This window comes from Microtus ochrogaster, chromosome 7 (genome assembly GCF_000317375.1).
Source record: "Microtus ochrogaster isolate Prairie Vole_2 chromosome 7, MicOch1.0, whole genome shotgun sequence".
Taxonomy (NCBI): domain Eukaryota; kingdom Metazoa; phylum Chordata; class Mammalia; order Rodentia; family Cricetidae; genus Microtus; species Microtus ochrogaster.
Genome location: NC_022014.1, coordinates 30,117,562 through 30,125,646, shown reverse-complemented (window position 1 = coordinate 30,125,646; position 8,085 = coordinate 30,117,562). Strand labels below are relative to the sequence as shown.

At 49.1% G+C, this 8,085-nt stretch overlaps 1 protein-coding gene across 2 annotated transcripts in view; it reads left to right on the top strand.

The window, feature by feature from the left end:
* The first annotated feature begins 3,977 nt into the window (after positions 1–3,977).
* Positions 3,978–8,085, top strand: part of Myh10 (myosin heavy chain 10) — a 131,164-nt gene continuing 127,056 nt past the window's right edge. The window contains exon 1 of one of the 2 annotated variants that reach the window (XM_013347182.2): positions 3,978–4,229. The gene's annotated coding sequence lies outside the window, so the exon portion shown is untranslated. Of the gene's footprint in view, positions 4,230–4,384; positions 4,410–8,085 lie in introns of those variants that run through there. The other variant, XM_005349821.3, reaches the window with a different exon arrangement.

Genomic DNA, 8,085 nt, shown 5'->3' with positions numbered 1-8,085 from the left:
GTTTGATCTCAACACTGAAAAACCAACAACAACAAAACAAAAAAACTACAATAACAGCCAGGCAAATATATTCAATGAGTAAATCAGGTCACCAGTAAGAGGCAGCAGGGAGGGGTGGTGACAAGAGCATCCCAAAGAGTATGTACTTTTTCTAAAAATGACCGACAGCTAAGACACCAACAAATGGCTTCTGTATTTCCAGATATTTCAATTTTTATAGAAAAGCTGGAAATCCATGTTTTTATGTTTTAAAAGGAGTGAGCCTTTTCCTTATTTCTAAAAAGGTTTGTTCCTTTTTCTTATTTTAAAAAATGGCTTTATTGAGCTATATTTATATACTTACATAATTCACAATACACAATTTAATGGTTTGGGGGTTTTGTTGTTGTTGTTTTTAGTACGTTTACCAAGTTGTTTAACTGGTACCACAAATCAGTTTTAGAGCATTTTCATTACCTCATTTGTAGCTCTTATGCTCATTTACTGTTGGATCCTGTGCTGTCCCTGCTTCCTGACCCCAGATGTCACCCCAGGCACGTACCATATTCCTTTCTATCGCTAGTTTTACCTTTTATGGGCATTTCATGCAGATGGGATGATTTGGTATGTGTGCTTGTGTCTGGCTTTTTTCAAGTGAGCATAAAGTTTTCAAGGTTCATTCATGTAGCTTGCATCCCTTGTTTATTACTTTTTATTGCTGAATGGTAATCTGTTGTATGGACCTATGACTTTTGTGTATCCGTTCGTCAGTTGACGCTCATTTAGGTTGTTTATATCTTCTGGCTATTGTAAATGATGCTGTGTGAACATTTCTGTGTACATGTTTTGTATCCACACAGGATTTCCCCCAACCTCCCACCTTTTTTTTTTAATACTAAAGGGCAAAATTGTGGGATTGTATGGCAAATTTATATTTGATTTCCTTATTATGGACAAAAGCACACAGCACGTTTAGCTTTTAAAGAAAATGCTCATTTTCCAAAGTGGCTGCAGCATTTTCCATCCCTGCCAACAACGACCACAAAGTTCCTGTTTCCCTCGGTCCTTGCCAGCGTTTGCTACTGCCCTTACTGTTTCATTATCGTCTAGTGCGTGTATTTCACCACCTTTCACTTTTTCATTGCAGTCTTGCTGGTATGAAGTGGGATCTCATTGTGGTTTCAGTTTATAGTTCCCTAATGACTAACAACGTTGGCTAACTCTTAATTTTTTAAATGTTGGAATTCATTCAAAAAAAAAATCTGTCTATCAGTTCTGTGCACATGAAACAAAACAAGCTCAAACTGCCCTGAGGGAATGAGCTTGGACTTCTGACCTAGTCTCTGTCAAACAACGGCCTGTGAACTTTTGCTTTTAGAAGTAAAAGCAGCAGCCTAGGTATAGTGGCAGAGCTGCATTCAGAGCCACGGCTGTGTTTGTCTGGGATAGATGATGGAGACCCGGAGCCTCGGTATGGAAGGGAGAAGGAAGAGGGGCTTGAGAGACCTTGGGAAGAACGTTTGAGTGATGCATTGATGTGTGGATGGGCAGAAGACAGGTCTGGAACCTGTTTTGTAATTTCTCTCCTATGCAGGCAGAGATGCGGGGCAGACACCTATGGCCATCTTGCTCTAATCATGCCACACCTCGTTTAATCCCAGAAGCAAAGTGGGACCAGGCGTGGTTAGTACTTGGAAGGGAGCTGTCCGGCAGAGGAAAACACGGAAGAGACTCCAGAGCTAGAAATATACTTGGGGAGTCCAAGGACCACCCACCTCCTTCCAGTTAGGTGAGCATCCAATCTGCCTAGGCTCCCACAAAGCCAGTACGTGCAGTAGGATCAAAACCCAGTGCCATTGTTCTTGAGTTCTCAGTAGTCTTCATTGACCGCTATGTTTAGCGAGTCCGGTTTTATCCCAGGCTTTTTCAGACCCAGGCCAGCTGGCCTTCGTGAGTTCCCAATAGAACATCCCCGTTGTCTCGGTGTGTGGGTGCACTCCTCGCGGTCCTGAGTTCCTTGCTCGTGCTCTCTCTCCTTCTGCTCCTGATTTGGACCTTGGGATTTCTGTCCGGTGCTCCAATGTGGGTCTCTGTCTCCTTTCATCGCCTTCCCACAGGGCAGGGAACCCTGATTGCTCTTCGGGCTGATGAGGGAGGGGGACTTGATTGGGGGAAGGGGGGAGAAATGGGAGGCGGTGGTGGGGAGGAGGCAGAAAGCTTTCATAAATTAATTAATTAATTAATTAATTAAAAAAAAGAAATATATTTGGGAACAGTTTGGTATTGGGTTCTCACCAAGACAAATGTCTTTGTGAGTCTTAACCCTGGTGAACTTCTGTTTTCTTCTGATGGTCCATTGAGCTAGTAAAATTAGGAGAAGTTTTGAAATGGTGAGAACACACAGGTCTGACGGCTTACTGGGGCTAGTTGTGCAGCTAAGTATGCAATATTGCATTTGGGAATGACTTCACTGGGTGACAAAGCTTAGACTCAGAACTTAGAGATAGCTGAGTCTTTTCTAAATACCGAAACAGTCAGAAGAGGGCTATCTGCCATGTTTTGTACAGCTAATTTACACTTCCTCTGCAGACTTCCCAAGGATAGAACCCTTCATGTGCTGCCAAAGTCACAAGAAACCTGGACAGCGGCAGCCACCCTCGTGGGCAGGTGAGGGTGGAGACCAGAAACACCAAGACAAAGGACCAAGAATTCTGACTTCCACCTGGAGGGTTCCCCGCGGGGCTGCCTTGAAGCTTTCTCCGAATTCCACCAACCCTTTCTTATCACTTTCTGCCTTGTTTTCGATTTTTTTTTTCCACTTAAAAAAAATCAGTCTAGTAGTTTCTCAGGCATTTAAAAGGTATCTATTAACACACACACATATCCGATACTAAGTACTAAAATTCTTGAGGTATTATTTTTTTGAAAATAGTTTTTCTTTTTATAAAAACAAGTAATACGTTTTGCTCGTGTGATTTTTGATTTTATATTTATACACGTATAATTAGAGTTTTCTGGATTCTACAGACATTTCATTACAATTTTTACTTCAACTTTCCAGTTTATTTTGGAACCTCACCCCTACTTGAGGTCTTGGGCATTTTCTAAGGCCCCTGAACCACTAGTTCTTTGACTCTAGGGAGCAGGACAACACCGCAGGAACCCTGCAGACCCATTCCAGTTTCTGTAGGGAGCTGGAATAAATGAATGAATGAACACATGGTCTAATGAAGTCGCTTTCTTCTCTGCCAGGCCCCTTTGCCTCTCCTATTTTTGGAATCTCAGCCCAGCTTAAAGAGGCCGAGCAAGCAGGTTTTATCCGCTTGCGAACATCCAACTGCGACTGGCCAAGAGAGGAAGGTGTCCGGCGGGAGCCCGGAAAAAGCATCAGTCGGGGTACCCCAGGGTTCCAAGCTGACTGCAGCCGGGTCAGCGCACGGGCTAAGCGGCACCCTTCCCCCACTGCAGGTGAGCCGCACAGCCGCGGTTCCCACCCCCTGAAGCTCCAGGGTGACGTCAGGCCTCAGGACCGCGCTCCCGCCCCGCCCCTGCAGGCGGCTCCGGGGGCCGGCGAGTCCTCTGTGGCAGCCGGTCCCCGTTGCGGGACCGGGTGGCTGCGGCAAGCCTACGGGCCGCAGGACGCTCGAATGGGTTGCAGCGGCGTCCTGACGCTACAGCGAGACGCGATCAGTGCGAGACGGGGGCTTCTGCTGTGACACACCTGCCCCACCGTCCCCGTTCCCCCCACCCCCAGCCCCGACTAGCGCAGCGCGCACAGCCCAGCAGGGTCGGCGCTCGCCGCCTCGCGGGATCGCCCGGCTCCCTGTTAGTCTCAGCTGTCCATCTCCCCCCCAAGCTAGCCAATCGCCCGCCACTGCTCCGGCCGCACCTCCCGGCGTCCCTGACAGGCATGAGGGCCAGCCTATGAGATGGGGAGCCTCTGGGCCTAGGTCGGGAGCGGGAGCCAATGAGCATCATTCCAGGTGGGTGGAGGGAGCCGGACTTGGGAAGGTAGCTTCGTTCGGGTTGCTAACGTCTTTCCTGGGAGATGGGCGCGCAAACCGACCAGTGGGTCTGGGGGCGGCGGTGATGGGCGTGGAGCTGGCCCAATGAGGGTGGGAGTGGGTGGGGCAGGCGCGAGCGGCAGTGCTAAAGGAGCCGGGCGGAGGCAGCGGTGGGTTTGGAACTAAGACGCTGGATCTGTGGTCGCTGCTGGGGACGTGCGCTGGCGCCACCATCTTCGGCTGAAGGTGAGAGGTGCGGTTGCCTGGGTCCGAGTGAGGTGGCCCCGGGAACGGGGACGGCCGTGAGGTCGTCCGGGAGGAAAGGAACCCGGGCTGAGGGACCAAGCGACTCTGGAGCACAGGGACGGAACCCAAGCGGGGAGCTGGGAAAGGCAGACTGGGCTGTGGAGAGCGGACCTTGTGGAGGTGACGGGACCCCAGTGTATGGAGATGGAGAGACCCCCTGGAAGGATAGGAAGTGAGGTCCTGGAGAGTGAGACCCCTGCAGAGATCAGGGGTGTGGATGGGGGCGATCCTTGGAAGGGATGAGGATGGAGATCTGTGGGTGGGAATGTGGAGACCAACTCCTTGTTTGCATTGGAGCCCTGGAAGCGTGGGGCTGGGAGGTGAGTGCCCGAGTTGGAAGCCGGAGGCGCCCGGCGTGTCTGCCCTCTTGGGAGAGGACTGAGTCCTGGGGTGTGATCTCGGTGCTAGGGGCGCGGGAAGAAAGGGCCCCTGGGTGGGTTGCATGGTGGGTTAGGCCGAGTTAGGCTTCCCCGGGCGCGACTGAGGGGTCCTCCGAGGATTCAGAAGGCGGACCCTGGATCTGTGAGATTAAGGGACCGGTGTGCTGAAGCGCTGCGTGGTCTGGAGAGCGTGCGGCGGGTGAGGGGCTCCAGAGCTGTGCTCGGGGAAGTAGGGCGGGAGTTAAACGGCATGCCACGCTTGCTGGGGACCGTGGAGGACTAAGAGGTGGACGCCGGGCGAGGCCTGGGCCGTTGGGGGGAACGAGGCGGGAAATGTGGCCCGGGCGCGTTGTAGCGGAGCGGCCGGGGGTTGGTTGGGGGGAGGGAGGGTCAGCCCTCGCCTCTGGAACGCTTTATTGTGTAAGTGATCTGGTAATGGCTCTCCGGAGACTCTCTGCCTGGCCTTCTGCAGTTGGGGGGTCACACCCTGATCCCATAAAATCGAAATGGAATTGGGTCGGAGGGAAGTTGAAGCTGTGGAGTCCTTGGCATTGGCGGGGCTTTGTGGGCCTGTGGTGGGCGGATGCGGCCCAGGGACCCGAGAGGCCCCCACACAGGCCTGCCTAGGAACTGGGGCCTTAGGGAGGAGGTGGCCACTCGGCGGGTCTGACCCGAGCTCTTGAGGTTTGGGTAACGGGGTCTCTAGCTACGACCGTTATCTCTTGTTTCTTGGGGCCTCTGCAGCTCTCTTCAAGATCACTGCGGTGGATGGAAGGGGGTGGGGTGGGGTGGGGTGGGGTAGGGAAAAGCAGGCGGGGTAGATCCAGACTGCGGATGGAACAAAGACTGCTGTTTTTGCTGAATAAAATAATACTAAATGTAATACTTTGGCTATGCTGAGATTTTGATTTTGTTTTTTTAAAACATTTGAAACTAAGGATGCTTTGGATGAGGTTTAATTATTCCTGATAGTATCTGACTCTGGAAAACTTTATAATCTATTCATTGTTTCATGTCCCTCATCAATCTGCCTCGGTTAACTATTCTTGTAGCCCCGATGCTTTTGATGTTTAAGTATGTATGCCCTGTCTGTCTCCGGTTCTGAAAAAGTGGCCATTTTATGTTTCTCCTTACTTCTGCATCTTAAATTGCGTTCTTCCCATCCTTATCGGCAGAAAGCATTCGCTGCAATTGTGTGATACAGCACAAGCTTTTGCAGCCTCCGGATGTGACCTGTGAGTGCTTGGCTATGTATTTGGGCTCCTTAGGGAAGTCACCACAATGAAGAGGCTGGGTCGAGAGGGAGATGGGGGACAATCTGAAGGGCATCGGGGTAGGGTGAATGACCAACCATATGCTTCAGCGTTGGATGTACATTGTTATCACCTATGAGGAATTCAAATCCCTGGTTTAAGACCCAAGTTTTGGAAGTATTTTATTCCTTGGGAGCCAGAGCAGGGCTTCACAGCTGTGCAGCCGCCTTGCCTTTTGTGTCTGTGATTGTTTGGTTAAGTAGAATTTTGATAAATTAAGAGACGCGTGCAGCCGTGTAGTGCCAGTGACCCCAGTAGTAGATAGTATTACACAGATGGGGCAGCTCGCGTTTGGGTCATCTGTGTCTGAAGCATCTTCTAGGGTGGCTACCTGGCCTCATTTTATTTGTTCTGTTGTATTCAGTCTGATCATAAAATTGAATCGTTTTCCTCTGCCCACAACTACCTTGGGTGTTGGGAAGCAGCTGAGAATTTTGCTAGGTGGCGTTTCATTGGAAGTAACAAAATGATCAGGGTGGATGCCCCAGGGGTAGTTGTCTGCCACCAGTGCCAGGGATGGGAACTTTGACTCTGTAGGAGGCAAATTGATATATACACTGATAAATGATTTAATTGTCATTAGACAGCTACTTCAGGTGACAGCTACACCTCCAAATTCTCTCCATGCCTGTCTACTACAGAGGCACCTTTTTATCCCCCTTTCTCTTAAGTGTAGGCATTTTCCTTCAGAATGTAAAGTCTATGGCAGATTGTGCTAATGTGCTTGTGACTGAACCTATAATCTTTAACCCATTATTGGTAGGCAGGATTCTTTAATTTGGTAACAAGTTATATGAAATGCCACATATCCTTCAAAGTTTCTTTCCTGTCCACTCCACTTGGATCACTGTAGCCTGATCTCTGGGCTTAAGACTTCCTTTGCTACTTGTGACCTCTGCTGTGTGACCTTGGGCCTGTTGTCCAGTCTCAGAATTCTTTGGATTCTTCGTTTGTGAAATGGAGTTTATTCATGGAAGCTACCTTGTACCCCTCTCGTGAGGATTAAGGCCTTGATGTGTGTAACTCTTTAGAATGGTGCCTGGATGTAGTTAGGGATGCATAACAAGATGATTTGTTTTAAAAATTGTGGCATTTGCCTTTCAGCAAGGCAAAATATTTGCAAGTAATACATGTTAAATTCGAGTTTTAAATCAGATCTAACACCAAATGAGCAACGGAGTGAAAAAGTACAGTATACTCAGCAAGCACACGTGAGGGGTTAAACTAGCTAAAACATCTTTACTGGCCTCACAGTAAACTCTTGTGAGTTAAACAGCCCGAGGAGCCCCTCCTACCTGCCAAGTGAGCCCTGTGGTGCAGTGCTAGGTAGGTCGAGGAGACTGCCAGAAGGGCAGTGCGGAGGCTGAGGAGAAGGAAGGATTGAATTGCTAGATTGACCTGAAAAGCAGGTGTGAAAGGGTAGCATTTGGGTCAGGAGGGAAGGGTTTGGTTGTGGGAAGAGGAAGTGAATTTTAAGGATGGGGGCCATTTATGGAAGGTAGATCTGGATTCTCTGTTATGTCCCGGGGACCAGGCTAACTGACCAGTGCCACACAGCAAGGGACAGGTAGCCACCCCCACAGGGTTTAGTTGTAGGAAAATCTGGAAGTGCTAAAAATAAAAGTATTTTGTAATCTGCTGCTCAACCAAAGACTTAGAATTGACTTCATTTAAAAAAAAATAGATGAAGTTGGGCATGGTGGCACACACCTATAATCCTAGCGACAGAAGCAGAACCGTTAGGAGTTCAAAACCAGCCTCATCTACATACTAGCTTTTAAGGCAGCTGCCTGGGGCTCAAAACCCAAAAAGGTGTGTGTGTTATCTTTTCCCCAGAAAGTTGGAAGCATGTGGTGATTGCAATTTCATGATCCACTAGTTTTTTTTTACATTAAATTAACATTTCTGCTTCTTAAACACGTACCAATAAATTTTAAATGTCCCCATTTGATGATGTAACAAAAAATTACACAATTTACTTTTTCTAGACCTGCTATAGAAATGACTTGACAAGCCAGGCGGTGGTGGCGCACGCCTTTAATCCCAGCACTCGGGAGGCAGAGGCAGGCGGATCTCTGTGAGTTCGAGACCAGCCTGGTCTAC